The sequence below is a fragment of the Entelurus aequoreus genome, linkage group LG06 (genome assembly GCF_033978785.1).
Source record: "Entelurus aequoreus isolate RoL-2023_Sb linkage group LG06, RoL_Eaeq_v1.1, whole genome shotgun sequence".
In the NCBI taxonomy this organism is placed as follows: Eukaryota; Metazoa; Chordata; class Actinopteri; order Syngnathiformes; family Syngnathidae; genus Entelurus; species Entelurus aequoreus.
The window spans coordinates 42,055,953-42,077,453 of NC_084736.1; positions in this window are offsets into that span (position 1 = coordinate 42,055,953).

A 21,501-nucleotide genomic window follows, 5' to 3' on the forward strand; every position below is an offset into this window, starting at 1 on the left:
TTGAACACACAACTGGATTTCGTATGAGTCCATGTTGGATTAGTGCTCGTATAGATGGCTCGGTGGTGCCTCAGGCTGGTGGCCTGCCGACACCTCGTTGGGCTTTTGGCTGCCTTGGTGAAGAAAGAGATCCACTCAAACAGTCTGTCTCTCTTTGGGGTGTGGTTCAGTCCATTGGGCAGACTGTTCAGTGGCCGGTGCGTGCTGGCCGAAATTGGGGAAAAGCTGAGAAAAAGTTGGAGCTGTGGGGGCTTTGGGGAAGGCGGGGGCAGAGTATGGGGCGTGGGGCTTGCTTCCAGGCCTCCTCGCTGCTTCGGCACTCCCGACACTTCTTTCCACAGCTGCTGGAGTCCCGGTGGACACATTGGCTGGCAACCTTAGTTGTTCTCGTCATCGCTGGCAAGGTGTTGTCTCTCCTCTCGGTTCCTTCCAGTCAGGTATCGGGTGTTGGTCCTGGATTGGCTTTGACCGTGCCCCTCTTAGCGAGTGCAAGGGAATCTGGAGTGGCTGCTTTCATCCTCAAATTTGCACAGAGGAACTGGCACACAAATTCTACATTTTGCAAACACACCATTTTGGTCTCATGGTCTTTCCGCCTTCCTAGGAAGATGCTGGTCCTGAGAAGTGCTGATCTTGTGACTGAAGACAATAACCTGTTTTCTTAAATTAGGTGCCGTTGTTTGACCTAATCTTTTTTGGGAAACCATGTCGGGATATTAGATAATTCACAAAACATTTAATTACTGAAGTGGCACCCTCCTTTGAGGTTGGGGTTGCTTCCGCCAACCACTGCAATTGTCAATCTAAATCATTACGTTCCTTTATCCTTGTACCGGATTGATCATATTGATTAAATAAAACCTCAACACGCTCAAACTTGACCCAATCCAAACTCACCTCCCCCATCTGTCCCTCTCACAGGGACAGTGTTAGTCGTAGTAATAGTAATAGTAATAGTAGTAGTAGTATTAGTAGTTTCAGAAACATCCAAGAAAAAGAAAAGGCAGCTGATAGTCAAGCGCAGCAAGAACAGAGGCGGAGGACAGGTCATGTTTGAGGTCACTGTTCGCTTTTGCAATAGTACTTTGATATTTTACAACACCTAGTGAATTACTGTGGCCTCAATAATTCACTAAATAGTTGTATTTAATTTAGTCTATCTATGATGGGACAATGCACAGAAACATTAAGTTCAGAAACAGATATGTTCTGTACCAGATTATATCTAAATAGCTACTTTCCATCTGCAGTCCCTGGCTACCTAAATTAAAGGGATGCAAAAATCAAGCAATAAAATTATGACACTAATTAATCATAATAAATATATACATTCATAGTAATCAATAATTAATCAAAAAATAATCATACTGTAGCATGTAATCAGATTAAGAGAAGTCCTAAAATGCCCCTTCATGGACACATTCTTAATATACAATACAACCACACCTTATTTACATCATCACACAAAGACAATACATGCTCTTGTTCACATCAGTCATCATTCGTAACAACAACCAAGCTTTTAACAGCCATACCTCACAATTTACAACAAAAATGCTCTCATGGATAAATATAATACTCATTAAATTGATGTGTCAACATAATGCCCCTCTTAGTGACCGTGTGAGCAGCCTTGGTTGCTCCAAAGCCACTTTTTAACTTCAAATTTTCTATTCCTTTTGTTATAACGTGGAGAAGGCTAATTGGTCTGTACATGTTCTGGTCTTCTTTATTTCCTGCTTTATGGATTTAATCATAGTAGCAGTTTCTCGACGTGGTAGATAAAGTGTTTTCCGTTTAATTTATTTATCAATCGTTGTTATACGAGCAATAATACAATCCTTATATGTTTTTAGGAAGATAATGTCCAACCCATATATATATCTCTAGATCGTGAGTCTGATAATGCAGTGAAGATTTTGTTTAACTTTGTTTCATTTGTTAATTCTAAAATTAGTCCATCCTGAATAAATGACAATTATTTGCACTGATTTTGAGGGACTTTTTATTCAGGGTTTGTACAGACTCGATGAAATGTTCATTAAAATTATTACTTATGTCCAGACTGTCTGCGATAGTAGCGCCATTGATATTTAATGTTATAGTGTTGTTTCTTGTTTGCTCTCTTTCCGTAAGTTTGTATCTGGTTTTCCATAACTTTCTAATGTTCCCTTTTGCAGCTTTGATTAATTCTAAGTGAAAGTCAGCCTTAGACTTCCGCATAAACATTGTAACTTTGTTCCTCCAAACTTTTAAAATCATACGATCTGTATTTAGACCTGTTTTAATTGCTCTTATGAGAGCTGAGTCCTCATGTCTTTATTAGAATCCAAATTGTTTTATTAATCCAATGGTATTTTTATTTTACACTCTTCTTTCTGGTTTTGTATTCGTGTATTTATAGATGTTCTCTTTGATTTTTGTCATCCAATTGTATTTCTAGTAGGGCTGCTTATCATTTGTATCATGTAGAAGCCGTTTATAATATCCTTAAGTTTCTTTCTACGTGTTTTATTTAACCAGTCCAGATTAACGTCCCCCATGACGTTACTTCTTTCATACTATGCTGTTTGAGGATGTCTGAAAATGAATCGAGAAAAATGTCTTCAGCTGTGGTTGGTCGGTATACTACAATTACCTTGAAGTACATTTCTGAGGAAAATTAAATTAAATTACATTTTAACATACTCAAATTGATCTACTTTTAATGTTTTCCCTTTCATAAATCATAATTCCTCCCCCCTTTGTCACTCGATCTGTCTTTTCTGTAATCTTGTACCCCGGGACATTAATTAGAACGAAAGGTGTTGTGGGTTTTAACTATGTCTCTGATAGACAAGGTATCCCAGATTAGAGTCTGACAGTAACTGCTGTATTTGTTCAGTATATTTTCTGTGGTAGAACGTTTAATAATGCGGACACGTTTGTTACTGAATACTTTCTACAGACTTCTGTCTCTAAGCGACTTTGTGTATGTAATCCAATCCAATCCAATCCACTTTATTTATATAGCACATTTACACAACAAGAATGTTTCCAAAGTGCTGCACAGCCATGTTAAAAACAATATTAAAAACAATATTAAAAACTATATTAAAAACAATATTAAAAACAATATTATGCTACACCAATGACTGAATAAAAACAAAGAATAAATGAATAGAAAACCAATACAGAGACAATATAAAAAATAAATATGATTAAAAACGATTTTAAAGGGTGAAACCAATTAAAACAGTAAAATAGACATCAAAATTTATAACCCTAACCCTAACCACACAGGACAACAGAGGACAGAAGACCACACAACTCACGTAGTGTTAAAAGCCAAAGAATAAAAGTGGGTCTTTAGACGAGACTTAAAACACTCCACTGTGGGAGCAGTTTGAACATGGAGGGGCAGAGTGTTCCAGAGTTTAGGGCCGACCACAGAGAAGGCCCTGTCTCCCCTGGTTTTAAGTCTCGTCCTGGGCACCACGAGCTGGAGCTGGCTCTCGGACCTCAGAGCGCGCGCAGGAGTGTAAATTTGGATGAGGTCCGAGATATACTGAGGTGCCAGTCCATGTAAAGCTTTAAAAACAAACAGCAAGGATTTAAAATCAATTCTAAAATGAACAGGGAGCCAGTGCAAACTCCAAAGAATTGGGGTTATATGCTCACGTTTCCTGGCCCCTGTTAAAAGTCGTGCTGCCGCGTTCTGGACTAACTGCAACCGGGAGAGAGTTTTTTGGCTAATGCCAGCATAAAGTGCATTGCAGTAGTCTAGGCGACTTGAAATAAAAGCATGCACGACTTGTTCAAAAAGGTTAAAAGATAAAAATGGTTTTACCTTTGCTAAAAGACGAAGATGATAAAAACACGATTTTAAAACGCCATTGACTTGTTTGTCAAATTTAAAATCGCTGTCTATAGTGACGCCAAGGCTGGTGACTTTGGGACGCACATGATTTTGCAATGGTCCCAAGTCAGTGAGGGCCGGACCAAAAACTGAAATTTCCGTTTTTCCCTCATTCATTATTAAAAAATTCTGGGCTAACCAATCCTTGACATCACATAAACAGTTGAGAAGGGGTGTCAGGGGGCCGTGGCCTTTTGAAATTGGCATATACATTTGGCAGTCATCTGCATAAAAGTGATAAGACACTCCATGTTTCTTAAAAATCTCTCCAAGAGGGAGAATGTACAAGGAAAACAGGATGGGGCCTAGAATGGATCCCTGGGGGACACCACAGTAAAGCGGAGCAGAAGAAGAGGTGGCGTCCCCCAGCCTGACAGAGAAGGACCTCTCTGACAGGTAGGATCTGAACCACTCTAATGCAGTCCCCCTGACACCCACACAGTCTCTCAGGCGGTCTAAAAGAATTGTGTGGTCGACTGTGTCAAAGGCAGCTGTAAGATCTAAAAGCACTAAAATGGCAGAGCTACCAGAATCAGACATTAAAAGCAAGTCATTAAAAACCTTTAAAAGTGCAGATTCAGTACTGTGCAAAGCCTTGTATCCAGACTGAAATGGATCTAAAGTGCTATTTTCATCTAAAAAAGGCTGCAGCTGCGCTAAAACACATTTCTCCAGAATTTTTGACACAAAAGGTAATTTGGAAATGGGCCGATAATTTGACAAACATGTCGGATCTAGACCTGTTTTTTTAATCAAAGGCTCGACAACAGCTCTTTTACAAAAAGAGGGGACCCAGCCAGAAATCAAGCTGCTGTTGATGATGTCCCTAACAGACAAGTCAATAGTGCCCCAGATTTCTTTAAAAAAGCGAGGGGGTACTGGGTCTGTGGGACAGGACGAGGGTTTCAGTTTGTGGACTATTCCTGTAAGCTCAGGCATGGACACAGGCTCAAAGTGACTAAACACAGCCAAGCACTGAGTGGCCACATTAAAACTCAATGGAGAGCGAGAAAGATTTGCCCGAATAAAAGCAACCTTATCGTTAAAAAAGGAGAGAAATTTTTCACAAGTTTCACTTGTCATCTCCAGTAAAGTGGCTGGATTCGGATTAAGAACATAACTAATAGTATTAAAAAGAACACGTGGCTTGCTGATACTATTTAAAATTAAGTCTGACAGATATTTTGTTTTTTCAGCTTTAACCACACTTTGATAGTTCTGACAGTTTTCTTTTAAAATTTGATAAGAAACCTCCAAGTGATCCCCTTTCCACTTGCGCTCCGCCCTTCGCCACTCACGCCGAGCTGTGCGTGTGGTTTCATTGAGCCAAGGCTCCTGTTTTGGCTTTGGACGTATAGCTTTGAGGGGCGCTATACTATCCAGAACCTCAGAACATGTAGAAAGAAAAGAGCACATCAATTGTTCAGTGTCTGCAGAGTGTGATATACTCTGCATGGAGACAGTGAATAAAGGGGAGAAGGTGGCTGCGGTGTCAGACCTAATAACACGCCCATGACACACGGCAAGTGGTTTCACATCAGGGTGCAAACTTAAATTAAACATAACAGGACTGTGATCAGAAAACACAGCATCACCAACAACGACATTGTCAACATTAAAACCATGAGACAATACGAGATCTAGTGTATGCCCACGTTCATGTGTGGAACCAGATACAGACTGTATAAAATTAAAAGAGTCAATGACATTCAGGAAGCTCCTGGATAGAGGTTCGTCTGGGCAGCAGGTGTGAATATTAAAGTCACCAACAATAAGAACACGATCATATTTGGGCAGAATTTCGGCCAGAAATTCAGAAAAGTCATTTATGAAGTCTTTGTGGTACTTGGGTGGTCGATAAACTACAGCACACAGGACGACATCAGAAAGACCCAGCTCAAACATGCATAGTTCGAAGCTTGAAAAGGAGGATTGCAGGCGGATCTGACGGCATTTAAAGTCATTTTTAAAAACGACTGCTAATCCTCCTCCTTTTCGGCCAGACGACCGCGGAGAATTAAAATACGAGCACTCCGGTGATAAAAGTTCATTTAGAGGAGCGAACTCACCAGTTCTCAGCCAAGTCTCCGTCACACAGAGGAAGTCCAGTCCGCGGGAGACGAATAAATCCTTCAGGATAAATGTTTTGTTTGTCAAGGATCTTGCGTTAACAAGACCGAACTTAACGGGGGCCGGCGCATCCAAGGCCGGTGCTGATCTGGGTGGGGCCCGACACAGAGCCCGCAGGTGGCGGGAATTCACTCCGCACCTCCGGGGGCGGGGACAGCAGGAGCGCGGCGGGCGAGCTTCCCCCTGCAGGCCGACGACAGGAACAATCCAGGACCCGGCGGGATCCAGCAAACGTGGGTGCAGGAAGAAACCAGGTACCGGTCCATACCTCCTTCGGGAAGTCACGGAAAGCCGGGCCAGGAGTGCCCTAACTTTCACCAGCTGGCCGCCACGTTTACCGCGGCGCCGATGACGCTTTCGCCGGGGGAGAGGAGCCAGAGGGCGAAAAAGGAAGGCAGGAATCCGGCCAGGTGAGGAAGCTGACTGGGACGTCGTAAAACTAACGTCGAAGTTGATCATATCCGTGTGAGAGGGACAAAGATCCAACAGCGTTTGGCGGTCATACACAAACAGTGAGTTGACAGGTACAACAAAAGACGCGAACAGCACAAAAACAAGCAAAACTGACAGCGAGAGACGGCAAGCCTTAGCACATACTGGCGCCATCTTGGAAAACATAGAATAAAGATATACTTTAATTAGCAGTGTTTGGAATAATATTTTCTGGTAAAAAGGTGTTCTAATTAAGTGCTAGTTCATTGCATTACAACACTGTTACCGTTACTTTCTGAGAAGTCCTCACATTGAATGGTAAAAATGGGTTATAATTAGCAACTACAATTTTTTGATATGCTTAAATTTTTTATTTTAGCTCAGCTGTTGTATAGCTGCTAGCTCCTTGTAGCCTACAGCAGGAATGTCCAAATTGCAACCAATAGGTATGTTTTTAACAGACAACCGAAATAATAAAACATTTGGTATTAGCGTATCGGTTCAATCAGCGGCAGCTACGCCCTGTTTTATCATTTGACCTACATTTTTGGTTTCGTAGGCAGGACAGAGGGAACAATGTGGGTCATTAGTTGTCCATCTTACACCATGCTAATTGTTGTAAGGATAGTTCACATGAGCGGCCATACCTTGAGTCCCACCATATATAAGAGTCAAAAGGCTCCTATTATGAGTCGTCTAATTGGTGATCATACACTTTGGCGGTTTGGGTGGCAGGACACACGGACGCACCTCAGTCAGCCAGTGCTAGGACAGTTGGAGCAGTCCCCGTCTTCCACTCATTCCTGGGAGGCGTCCCCAGTAGTTGTCAGCTGATGTCGTGCTGTCAGGCAACATCAGGAAGTTCCTTCTGTGCAGTATTGAATGTCAGGGCACAGTTCGTAAGCAGGTCATTACAAGGTGTGTGCAGGTTGACAACAAAGGAATGCTTCAAAGATTGTGTTGAACATTGTCCGTTGACACTTATGTCCAGCAGGGGTCTGTTTGTATCCTGCTGTTCGTCCTGCTGTCACACCTGTATTTTTTGTGAGCATGTTCTGGCTACAACTTTGGAGCTTGTCTTGTTCAGATTGGCAGTCCCCCTGCTGCATATCCTTTCCACCCTCGCTTGACCTAGCACAACCGTGGCTACCACCCAAGTCCGTCTGTATGGTTTTACGTTTTGTTGAGGTTTTTTCCTCCAGAATTTGGAACTCAAAACATGTACACCCATCGTTTTCATATCCTCTCGGTTAGTTCAATTTTGCATATCACGTTTTAAAATTACAGTCTTTACTATCCCATTAATTGCTAATTAATAACCTTAATTCAAAGATTATACGTACTACTTCATGTGTATTTAAGTACCCTTTTAATTCACTTAAAGATTATAAGTTAATTTAAACTATCATTTGTCTATCAGTAGCCGCGAAAAAAAAGAAAAGGCAACTGACCTCCCGCTGTGCGTGATACTCTCCAAAACAAAAGAATGTATTTATTCACGTTTCTCCTTATCTTTCAGCTAAATCTTTTAATCTTTTAACTTTTAACGTCCGCACTGTTTTTATTTTTATTGTCTGTATTTTAATTTTGCTTTTATTTTCTTTCATTTCACTTTGTTGTCTGTGAAGCACTTTGAGTCTGCCCTTTCCTGGAAAAACGCCACACAAACAAAGCTGCCCCGCCTTGCCTTGCCTGTCTCCGACTGGTTATCCAACCTAGTCACAACAAACACACAAGGCCATGCTCTAAGCGCCAGGCCTAATCACACTTCTCCTCTTTTTAACACTTTACATATCGGCTCTTATTGTAATTATTAATGTAGGCTGTTATTTGTAATTATTATTCAACACTATTCACACCAAACAGTTGTAAAGTTATAGTTATTCGCATTATACTCTCAAAATCTATAGCTAACTGACTGCTGTTGAGATTTGGTTTGCCTCCTTCATCTCAGTGGCCTAGTGGTTAGAGTGTCCGCCCTGAGATCGGCAGGTCGCAAGTTCAGAACCCCGGTCGAGTCATACCAAAGACTATAAAAAATTTGGGAGCCAAATCACCAAAAATGATTCCCGGGCGTATGGTATGGTGTACTGCAATGTCTAAATAAAAATATAAATTACTCCAAACTAAAATGTCAGACTGCACTTTAAAGTTACCTGACTTAAACTTACTTTTATTAAATTGATTTCCAAACTAACCACCACCACAGCAGACATGTTCCTCAATCCTATCCCAATACTCCCATAAATTAGAAAGTGTTTCACAACAGTGGTTAAGTAGTTATTTTAAGTAATAGATCTCAATATGTAGAAATTAATAAGACTACATCTTTACCAGAAAGAGTAACTTGACAGAGTATATGAACTAACTTCTTGAGAATAATAATTGATCATAAATATGTTGGAAGCCACATATTGAACATATTAAAGAAAAATATCCAACCCATTGCTATTCGGTATAAAGTAAAACACATGCTGAATAAGAAATGTCTGCACATGTTATATTATTCATTTATTTTTCCATATGTAATATTGTTTTGAAGTTTGGGGAAATGTTTATAGAAGAAATATAGACCCAATACTTAAACTTAAAAGGCTCATTTCAATATTACACAAAGCATTATTGTTATGATCATACCAATCTATTTTTTATAAGTTATAATGTGTTAAATGTTCAGATAATTTAATTTTAAAACAATGGCAATTATGTTTCCGAGTAAAGAACAATAGCCTTCCAGTTTGTATTCTTAGCTTGTTTACATTATGAGGAGAAAACTATCATTTATGGGGGATATTGATTTTTGAAATAGGTCAAGTAAAATAAAATAATAACACAAATGTATTTCAGTTTTAGGAGTTAAATGATGGACCATCCTCAGTGATGAGCTGAACACATGTAGTTTTTTGTTATGGTTTTGGAGACCCTTGAAAAGTAAAGTTTTTTGAACATTATAAAATATAGTAACAATTACTTTCATCTTTTAACGTTAATGTTCCAGGTAATTTAATGTTCAGTAATTGTATATCATAGGCCAATATAAGCTTTGGCTTCCGCCTATTCTTTTTTCGGTCATTCTTTTTTCTTTTCTTTGCTGTGTGTAAATGTGTATGATTGTTAATATGTCTAATTTACTGTTAAACTGCTCACACAAATTGGTTGATGGTTGATTATATGACCAAAATAAACCTATTTCATTTATTCATTCATTATCTATCGCACTCATAGTTTTATTCCATTTTGCATGTAATTATTCCTATTGATTTCTTCCCATTTCACTCAAACAACTAAACAAACAAATAAACAAACTTGCAGCTAACCACAATCAACAGCATACCATTTACGAATACCTTCATTTGTCACTTTCTCATCTTTTCTTCACTTTCGTTTTCCTTTACAAACAACATCCTGTATCCATCTTTTCCTTACACTTCACACAATGTTTCTATTTTCTGTTCTCCTAGAAACCATTCACATAACGTAAGGTTATAAACATCATTTTCCCATATTTTCTCAAACCATCCTCTTCACCCTCAATCTGTTTTTTCACCTGCTCTCTCTTCCTCTCTCTCTCACTTTCTCTCCTTCTCTCACAATACAAACACAATAATCCAAAATAATCAGTCTTATAAAATAAGTTTAGCTTTAGATATGATTTAGGGCAGTGGTTTTCAACCTTTTTTCCCAGTAAAATAAAGAAATAAAATACAGCATAATGTCATCATTTTCTGATTTATTAAATTGTATAACAGTGCACCATATTGCTCATTTGTTGTGGTCTTACTTGACTTATTTGGACAAAAATGAATAAAAAATAAGAATAACTAAAATGTTTTAAAAATTAAACAAGTGATTAAATTATAATCACAATTTCTATACATATAAGCAATCATCAACCTTCTTTGGATATTGTAATAGAGATCCATCTGGGCTCGTGAACTTAATTCTAAATATTTATTTTGTTGAAGAATTATTTTTCTATAATTATATTTATAAAGTATTTTGAATTGTCGCTATCTTAAAATATTTAAAATCTCAGGTACCCCTTGGCATACCTTCAAGTACCCCCCTTTTTTGTCCGGGCGGAAACACCATACCCTCCTTTGAGAACTACTGGTTTAGCCTATAAAAAATCCTTTGTCTCATACATCTTTACACTGTACAACTCCTCTTTGGGGGGGCTAGGATGACAGGGAATGCAAAACAATAACAGTGCAATACTTTTTTATATCATGGTCGTTAATGCCTAGTTTCTCTTATTATATTCTTATTTTACTGTTCTCTTTTTATTCTCCTTGTAATATTTTTCTATTTTGTTTCCATTTATACCCTTATTAGTTACTGTTTACTTTTTACTTCTTCTTCCTGAGGGAACTCTCCTGAAGGAATCAATAACGTTTTATCTGTCTATTTATCTATCTATTACTAACCCGAGCACAATTCATGACGTCATGCTCATCTTGCAGACAGTTATTTCCATTTAGTTTTATTCTCTACATGTAATTCTACATGCACCAATGTCACATAGAAATTTGCTTTCTTTGTTATTTATTTACATTATTATTTCTGGTTTACTTGCTGTCTGTTTACTTAAGTTCTCATATTTTGGTCTGTCTTCCTTCTGATTAGAATTTGTTTAACGCTTCTCTACGCTTTGTTTTGACAATGGCGCTGAGTGTTGGTGACTCTTATCTGTACTTCTTCAGACTCTATGTTTCACAGTTTGCACAGATGCCCTTAGATGTTTTAGAATATAAATTTAGCTTTTATTTTATTGTGTGTTTATTCCTAAAAAAAATTCTAATGTCAATGTATAATCAATTTATCTGTATCAAATTTAAATTCAATATTATTAATTTATTTGTTGTATAACTATTAATTCAAAGTTACAATGTGTCCTACTCTATGATGTGCGTGTGTGTTTGTCTCAACTTCCACACAGGAACTGGATGGATCAGATAAGCAGCAAGGCTGTTCAATACAGTATGTTACACACATAATTAATGACTAATGAATTTAACAATGCTTCAATGTCCCAGTCCAAATGTATGTATTGATATTTAAATGTTTATTTATTCATATACAGTATATTTTATTTTTCCTATTATCAAAACCAACCTGTCAGCCTTCTCTTCAGATTGAGTACAGCTGTCCACTATATATATTTATATATAGTTTTTTATTTATTTATTTATTTATTCTTTAAACCTAGCTCAATGCTAAACTAATCCAATGCTATGCTAACTCAATGCTAACCTAGCTTAATGCTAACCTAGCTCAATGCTATGCTAACAGTGTCACACCTCTTCGGCCCAATGCCTCGTACAGCTGACACTCACACAACCTCGCCACTTCAGACACACTCTTATCTCAAAATGTCTCCCAGCTGAGACTCTTTTTTTTTTCTTTCTATGCGTCACACAGTCACTCACACAGAGAATTTACCAGCGAGCAAGAGCCTTTTTTACCGTACTCAAAATCTCAGTGTGTAAAACAACTGTAATATCGCACAGTCACAATCACCAGTATAGTTAAAAACAAATTCAAATGACTGGAATTCGCTCGCAGCGCCAAAGAGGGGGCGCTTCCCTGCTTAGGCTGCTGCCTCCGCGATCCAACCTCTTGATAAGCGGAAGAAAATAATTATATGGATGGATCATTCACTCATGTGTTTTCTGTACATAACTTTCTCTATTTTCTCACACGCACACACATTTTGGATAATTTCCCAACTTTTACAGATAGCGGGGCTGTGAGAAAAAGCGTGAAGGGAGGTTGCGAGAGGGGGGAGGAAAAGGAAGGGGGGAATTAAACCAGATAAGAAACCAGGTGCTACACAAAAGTTATTAAATTACGCATATATCTAAATGTACCAACATAAACTGACTCACTCAATGCACACACATTTCAGCATTCATCATTATACACACACATTGTTAAATTACAATACCACCCCATTGTCCGGACAAATATAAACAACGAATGCACGCGTGCTTTTGTGGAATCGGCAGTCTCATATCACAAAAACCAGGTTCCATCATTGCTCATAAAACGGCGATTAACCCGTTTCATTGGAGCAGCACCTTCGTTATCCTTCCTGACCAACACGGATAATCGGCCTAAGGCGCTGTAGAATTACCAGGAATCACCCACCAATCCTACAGTACATCGTGTCTGGTCAGTCCATATAGTTTCACCAAGGCTCTACCATACGGAGCCCTTAACTCTATCCATCTATACTGCAGCAAATTTCCAAATTCGTGACAACTTGGCTCAGTTGATCTCCTTTACCGGAGTCACTGAACGATCACCTTATATCAGGCTTTTTACCCGGCTGCAGTTTCCACATAGACAGATACGTAGGACCTTCATAGACGTCATAAATTTGTGTGGGCCAAATGTCACACCAGTTAGCCAACCTTGCCTTAAATTTCGCTGTGTCCAACTCCGGCTAACCTAATGTACTTGCAGAAAAAAGCATCCTCTGCCAACAACGACAGAGGATGAAGAGGTTAAAAGAAATTTTTCGTCTCACATCGTCTATGCTTCTACACTCCAAACCACCAAAATTCTAATAATTATCCCCTTATGTTAAAAACAAGAAATCACAAGTTTTCAACAAACACACAGACAAATGATCACATATAAAACAACTCAATCCAACCATAATTTACCCCATTCCAGGTTGTTTTTGGAGAACCTGACTAAACCTATCTTTTGTCAAAAATAGATTCAGTAATTAGTCTTATCGATCCGGCTCTCTCCAGGCAGAAAATGTTTACACTTTAAGCAAAACGCTTACCTTGTGATGCGCGCGTGCAACACACTGTCTGCCTGACAGAGAGAGCGGGAGCGGCTGTCGACCTGTAGCTTCTGTGCCATCCTGTTCGTGACGCCAATTTGTGTAGTGGATTGTCCGAAGCTTAAACAGGCAACAAAAGTAGTTTAGTACAACACATTTATTTACCCATTATCAGAAGTGCAGGTTGAATGAAGTTGGCCATGCAGACAGACCACATGTTACTCCGGAGTAAACAAGACACCCACAAGCCAAAATCACTGTCGAGTTCCGGCCTTCTGCCATTTTTTATATGTTTCTTGTGCGTCATTGTTTGTTATCTAATGCGTCATGATTGTTTTGTTTTGGTTTTGTCTGTTCCAAAACAACCTTGTATCTCTTAGTCATAATTGGAAATTCTAAACATTCTGTAGACAGGTTGGCACAACTCCATATTCACCTTTGTCCCACTGGCACAGAATAGAAGAGAAATTAAATGAGCGTACATTCTTATTAGACATGCAATATAGGTCAAAGGTCAGAAATTCTACTACAGGAAATAAGTACACATATGTCCCTGGTTGTCAATCAGGACACACTTGTGCCTGGTTGTCAATCAGCACACTTCTGTCACTGGTTGGCAATCAGGACTTACATGTGCCTGGTTGGCAATCAGGACACACCTGTCCCTGTTTGAGAATCAGGAGATGCCTGTCCCTGGTTGGCAATCAGGCGACACTTGTCCCTGGTTGTCAATCAGGACACTCCTCTCCCTGTTTGGAAATAAGTACACATCTGTCCTTGGTTGTCAATCAGGACATACTTGTACCTGGTTGTCAATCAGGCCACTTCTGTCACTGGTTGGCAATCAGGACATACGTGTGCCTGGTTGGCAATCACGACACACCTCTCCCTTTTTGAGAATCAGGAGACGCCTGTCCCTGGTTGGCAATTAGGAGACACCTGTCCGTGGTTGTCAATCAGGACACTCCTCTCCCTGTTTGGAAATAAGTACACATATGTCCCTAGTTGTCAATCAGGACATACTTATGCCTGGTTGTCAATCAGCACACTTCTGTCACTGGTTGGCAATCAGGACTTACATGTGCCTGGTTGGCAATCAGGACACACCTGTCCCTGTTTGGGAATCAGGAGATGCCTGTCCCTGGTTGGCAATCAGGCGACACTTGTCCCTGGTTGTCAATCAGGACACTCCTCTCCCTGTTTGGAAATAAGTACACATCTGTCCTTGGTTGTCAATCAGGACATACTTGTACCTGGTTGTCAATCAGGACACTTCTGTCACTGGTTGGCAATCAGGACATACGTGTGCCTGGTTGGCAATCACGACACACCTCTCCCTTTTTGGGAATCAGGAGACGCCTGTCCCTGATTGGCAATCAGGAGACACCTGTCCGTGGTTGTCAATCAGGACACTCCTCTCCCTGTTTGGAAATAAGTACACGCGTGTCCGTGGTTGGCTATTAGCACACACTTGTCGCTAGTTAAAAATCAAGACACATATTTACCTGGTTGGAAATAAGTACACACCTGTCCGTGGTTGGCAATTAACACACACTTATTGCTAGTTGAAATCAAGACACATATTTCCCTGGTTGAAAATCAGTACATACTTGTGCCTGGTTGGCAATCAGGACACACCTGTCCATGGTGGTCAATCAGGACACTCCTCTAACTGTTTGGGAATAAGTACACACTTGTCCGTGGTTGGCAATTAGCACACACGTGTCGCTAGTTGAAAATCAAGACACATATTTCCCTGGTTGGAAATCAGTACATATTTGTGCCTGGTTGGCAATCAGGACACACCTGTCCGTGGTTGTCAATCAGGACACTCCTCTAATTGTTTGGAAATAAGTACACGCTTGTCCGTGGTCGGCAATTAGCACACACTTGTCGCTAGTTGAAAATCAAGACACATATTTCCCTGGTTGGAAATAAGTACACACCTGTCCATGGTTGACAATTAGCACACATGTGTCGCTGGTTGAAATCAAGACCCATATTTCTCTGATTGTAAATCAGGACATACTTGTGCCTGGTTGGCAATCAGGACACACCTGTCGGTGGTTGTTAATCAGGACACTCCTCTCCCTGTTTGGTTATAAGTACACACCTGTCTGTGGTTGGGAATCAGCACACACTTGTCCCTAGTTGAAATCAAGACACATATGTCCCTGGTTGGAAATCAAGTACACACCTGTCCCTGGTTTGCAATCAGGATGCACAAGTCTCTGTTTGGCACTCAGGACACACCTGTCCCTGTTTCGCAATCAGGACACACCTATCCCTTGGTTGGTTATCAGGAAACACCTTTCCTTGGTTGGCAACAAGTGCAACCTGTCATCGGTTGGCAATCTAGAAACAGCTGTCCCTGTTTGGAAATCAGGACACAGGTGATGCCTGATTCCCATGTGTCTCCTGATTGTCAATCAGGAGACACATGGCCGTTGTTGTCAATCAGGACACACGTCTCCCTGTTTAGAAATCAAGACACATATTTCCCTGGTTGGAAATCAGGACACACCTGTCCCTGGTTAGCAAAAGGGATGCACCTGTCTCTGTTTGGAAATTCAGGAAACACCTGTCCCTGTTTGTCCCTGGTTGGTCATCGGTAAACACCTGTCATTGTATGGCAATCAGGAAACAGCTGTCCCTGTTTGGAAATCAGGACACAGCTGCCCCTGTTTGGAAATCAGGACATATTTGTACCTGGTTTGCAATCAGAACACACCTCTCCCTAATTGGCAATCAGGACACACCTGACCCTGATTGGTAATCAGTACACGCCTGTCCCTATTTGATATCTAGCAGACAGCTGTCCTTGTTTGGAAATTAGGACACACCTGTCCCTGGTTGGCAATCAGAAAACAACTGTCCCTAATTAGCAATCAGTACACACCTTTCCCTGGTCGGCAATGAGGATGCCTAATATGCCAGCTGTGTCCTGACAGGGCTCCATATTTGCAATGCTTTACATTGCTTAATAATAATAATATTAATTGTGGATTGGATTTATATAGAGCTTTTCTAGACAATCAAAGCACTTCACAGAGAACTGTCCATCCATCCATCGTCTTCCGCTTATCTGAGGTCGGGTCGCGGGGCATCAGACTAACCAGGGAAGCCCAGACTTTCCTCTCGCCAGCCACTTCGTCCAGCTCTTCCCGGTGGATGCCAAGGCGTTCCCAGGCCAGCCGGGAGACATAGTCTTTCCAACGTGTCCTGGGTCTTCCACGTGGCCTCCTACCGGTCGGACGTGCCCTAAACACCTCCCTAGGGAGGCGTTCAGTTGGCATCCTGACCAGATGCCCAAACCACCTCATCTGGCTCCTCTCGATGTGGAGCAGCAGCGGCTTTATTTTGAGCTCCTCCCGGAAGGTAGAGCTTCTCACCCTATCTCTAAGGGAGAGCCCTGCCACCCGGCAGAGGAAACTAATTTCGGCCGCTTGTACCCGTGATCTTGTCCTTTCGGTCATAACCCAAAGCTCATGACCATAGGTGAGGATGGGAACGTAGATCGACCGGTAAATTGAGAGCTTTGCCTTCCGGCTCAGCTCCTTCTTCACTACAACAGATCGATACTGCGTCCGCATTACTGAAGACACCGGACCGATCCGCCTGTCGATCTCACGATCCACTCTACCCCTTCTCGTGAACAAGACTCCGAGGCACTTGAACTCCTCCACTTGAGGTAGGGTCTCCTCCCCAACCCGGAGATGGCACTCCACCCTTTTCCGGGCGAGAACCATGGACACGGACGTGGAGGTGCTGATTCTCATCCCAGTCGCTTCACACTTGGCCACGAACCGATCCAGTGAGAGCTGAAGATCCTGGCCATATGAAACCATCAGGACCACATCATCTGCAAAAAGCAGAGACCTAATCCTGCAGCCATCAAACCAGATACCCTCAACGCCCTGACTGCGCCTAGAAATTCTGTCCATAAAAGTTATGAACAGAATCGGTGACAAAGGGCAGCCTTGGCGGAGTCCAACCTTCACTGGAAACGTGTCCAACTTACTGCCGGCAATGCGGACCAAGCACTGACACTGATAGTACAGGGAGCGGACCGCCACAATCAGACAGTCCGATACCCCATACTCTCTGAGCACTCCCCACATGACTTCCCGAGGGACACGGTCGAATGCCTTCTCCAAATCCACAAAACACATATAGACTGGTTGGGCAAACTCCGATGCACCATCAAGGACCCTGCCAAGAATATAGAGCTGGTCCACAGTTCCACGACCAGGATGAAAACCACACTGATGATGTCACTTCCTGTCAATGAGAAAGGACGCAAAGAAAAAAGGCTCCGCTTCTGCTACCGGAGTTTTTGTTAAGTCTGAAGATTTTGACCACTGATTTGCGATCACAGCCACAGGACAGTCACCTGTCATCTTCGATCTGATTTTGGTCAGTTGAGAGGCACTGATACGCTGAAATAAGGCGAGTTGGAAGAGCCGTTAGCCTCAAGCCAACGGCGCCTCCCGCAGTTCAAAGCGGCTGCCTAGCAACCAAAAGCTACGGCGAGTTTACAGCTGTTTTAAAGTGATCCCGACGTCGCAGAGTAAAATAAGTTGACAGGCTGACACCTCAAATTGATCTCTGAACGGCGCAAGGTACGAAATTGTTGAAAAAACAAGTTAAAAGTGCCGCAAGTCGCTAAAGAAGTAACTGCCATTAAGGATATAAGAGGCACTGACGTCAGCGACTGCCGCAATGCCAAAAGTTAAAAGGATTGACTGGAAAGACTGATTTGAAGCTGGACACAGGACATGATGGGAATCAAGAAGGGATACTATAAAAACAATTCCTGGAATTTTAAAAAGAAATGATAGAAAAATGGGAAGAAATGATGGATGGATGGAAAGAGGATATGAAAGAAATGAAAGAAGAAATGAAAGAAATGAAAAAAGAGAACAACTCCAGAAATAAAGAAGCCACTGAAATGAGCAAACAAATGAAGACCCTTCAAGAAGACAACAACATGCTGAGGAACATCATAGATGAAATGGATCAGGATAAACGAATGACTGATATTATCGTGACAGGGCACCGAATTAAACCAAGATCCTATGCGAAAGCTGTGAATAATGAAGGTGAACCAGATGAAATGGATATGGTCTCAGCAGAACAGCAAGTGGTCAACTTTCTGCAATCAAAAGAAATTGAAATTGACATTAATACCATCGAAACATGCATCCCACTGAACGGAAGAAACAACAATGCCACTCCAGTCGTGCTCGTGAAACTCGTAAACAGAAAATCTAAAATGGCATTGCTGAGACAGGGAAAGAAGCTGAAGGGAACAAATGTGTACATGAATGAGCATCTCACAAAACGTAATGCTGGAATCGCCAAGAAAGCACGCGACTTGAGAAAGCAGGGAAAAATCCAGGGAACTTGGAGCGCCAACTGTAAAATCTACATCAAGCTGAATGGAAGTCCAGAAGCAAGAGTAATTGTTGTCCATGACATCAAGGACCTGGACAATTGTTAAAGTTTACACAGCTACCACAACAACGATGATAATGGACTCTGACAGAAAACAAGCACCTAAATTCAGCATCGACACTACTATGTTCCAAGAGACGACTAAACAAGAGGCCCTACATTCAGGATTGCATCCACCTACACTTATAGAGATTATTGAAACAACATCAAAGATTGTTGAACAAGAAAATATGGAACTAAAAAATGTATGCAACAAAGATCACAAAAACCAGGATTTGGAAAATGATATAGATCCAGATACAAATGTTTTCTCCCACATAAGTAATAATTGTTTTTATTATACAGATGATCAATATAATAGCAACATTGAATGTGATAAAAAATTGTCAATTATTCATTTTAATAGCAGAAGCTTGTATGCAAATTACAACAACATTAAGAACTTTTTGGAACACATCAACGAACCCTTCAAAGTGATTGCTGTCACAGAAACATGGATTGATGATAGAAAAGGAATAGATTTTGATCTGGAAGGATATGAACTAAACTACATCAACAGAACCAACAAAAATGGAGGAGGAGTAGCTGTGTACGTGATGGAGAACCTGGGGCCGTACTTATCAAGCTTCTTAGAGTGCCATTTTACACTTAAGTCCTGAGAATTTGCGAAATTTAGTCCTACTCTCAAACTTAAGAATACAAGCTTTTTATCAACGTTCTTAAGTCTAAGAATCACTCCTACTCTCCGCGATATTTAAGAGACCTTCAGAGGTGTCTTAAGTGGTTAGGAGTTGCCAGCAGGGGATGGCACTGAGGCGAGAGAGACGTGCGCGAACGTTCAGGGAACGGAACAATGTTTTTTTTTTTTTTATGACGAGCAGCTGATCAAACGGTATCGTTTAGACAGAGCGAATATTATTTTTGTCACAGATTTAATACTTTTCTATTCCTTGTTGATTTATGCATGTGTCTGCAGTGGGCTAGTATATATAGAGCCACCCACACCAGTTTCAAATTAGTTGCCTAATTAATGAATTGGAAAGACAATGTTATGACAGTAGCGTATGTGTGTGGCCGTGAGGTGAGTGACGTCAGTGAGTGTGTGGGCGATAGAAGAGAGGGAGCGGTAGCGTGAGTGCCGGCGGGGACTAGTTTGTTTTGTATTATTTTGTAGTTTATTGTCAAAATATACACTCCCATTGTCCACTTAAATATTTCCAAGATATTTCTTTATTCTTAGACAACGGATTCCCTTCCGTGATTGGTCATTTCTATGGACACAGAAATTACGTCACCTAAAATTCCGTTTACGGCACATAGTAATGTCATAATTCAGCTCTGAGTGTGACACTTAAGATTCAGTCCTACACTTCGCTGAAAGTGTGAGTAAGACGCTTGATAACTAACTTTTAAGTGCAACTTTCAGCAAAGAATGTATTTACTCTTAAGTCAACTCTTAGCAGACTTCTTAGGAGTAATTCTAAGAAGCTTGATAAGTACGGCCCCTGAACTACAAAGTGGTAAAAAACATGTCATTTGCTATAGATAATATCTTAGAATGTATAACCATTGAAATATGTCAGGAAAAAAGCAAAAACATATTCATCAGTTGTATATATAGATCACCTAAGTCAAGTATAGAAACATTTGAAGAATGGATCAAGGCAACTTACATGGACAATGGTCAAAGAATAATGTTCTTATGTGGTGACTTTAATGTTGACTTATTGAACCCTAACAAGCAAAAGTCTATTGATGACTTCATTGATACAATGTACAGCATCAGTTTATATCCTAAAATCACAAAGCCAAGCAGAATCACAGGACACTGTGCCACGCTTATTTATAATATGTTTACCAATGATTTTGATAATAACACTACAAGTGGTCTACTTATAACCGACGTTAGTGATCATCTGCCAGTTTTTACAATATATGATGGAAACTACAAGAAGAACATGGAAGACAAAAGGACATTTCGAAGACTGTGCACAGAAAAGAGGATGACTGCCTTCAAAATTGAGCTACGAAAGCAAGATTGGGACAATGTGTATAATGAAAAAGAGGTTGATGAAGCATATGAACATTTCTTAAACAAGTTCATAATACTTTATGACAAACATTGTCCATGGATACAACTCAGTAATAAGCAGAGAAAGAATAATCAACCATGGATGACAAAAGGATTAAAAAATGCTTGTAAGAAGAAGAATACACAATATAGAAAATGTATAGCACAAAGAACTACAGAGGCATAAATTAAGTACAAAAAGTATACAAACAAGTTAACAAACATACTACGATCATGTAGAAAAGAATATTACAGTGAATTATTGGACAGGAACAAAAATAATATCAGAGCAACATGGGGCATCCTCAATAGCATTATTAAAAATGGAACTAAGAGGAACTACCCTCAATACTTCTTAAACGGAAATTTAAAAAATGACAACATAAAGGAAGTAGTTGAAAGCTTCAATAATTATTTTGTAAATATTGGACCAAAATTGGAAGAAAGAATTCCAGACCTAGTTCCAATTGAGGACTATAATGATACCATAGAGCGAAATCTCAACTCCATGTTCCTCAGTAATGTGACACAGGAGGAAATAGTTACAATCGCGAAAAAATGTAAATCTAAGACTTCAACTGATTGTAACAGAATTGATATGGAAATTATAAAAAAGGTTATTGAAGAGATCTCAGGACCATTAATGTATATTAGTAACCTATCATTTCAAACAGGTACATTTCCAAACAAAATGAAAATTGCTAAAGTTGCACC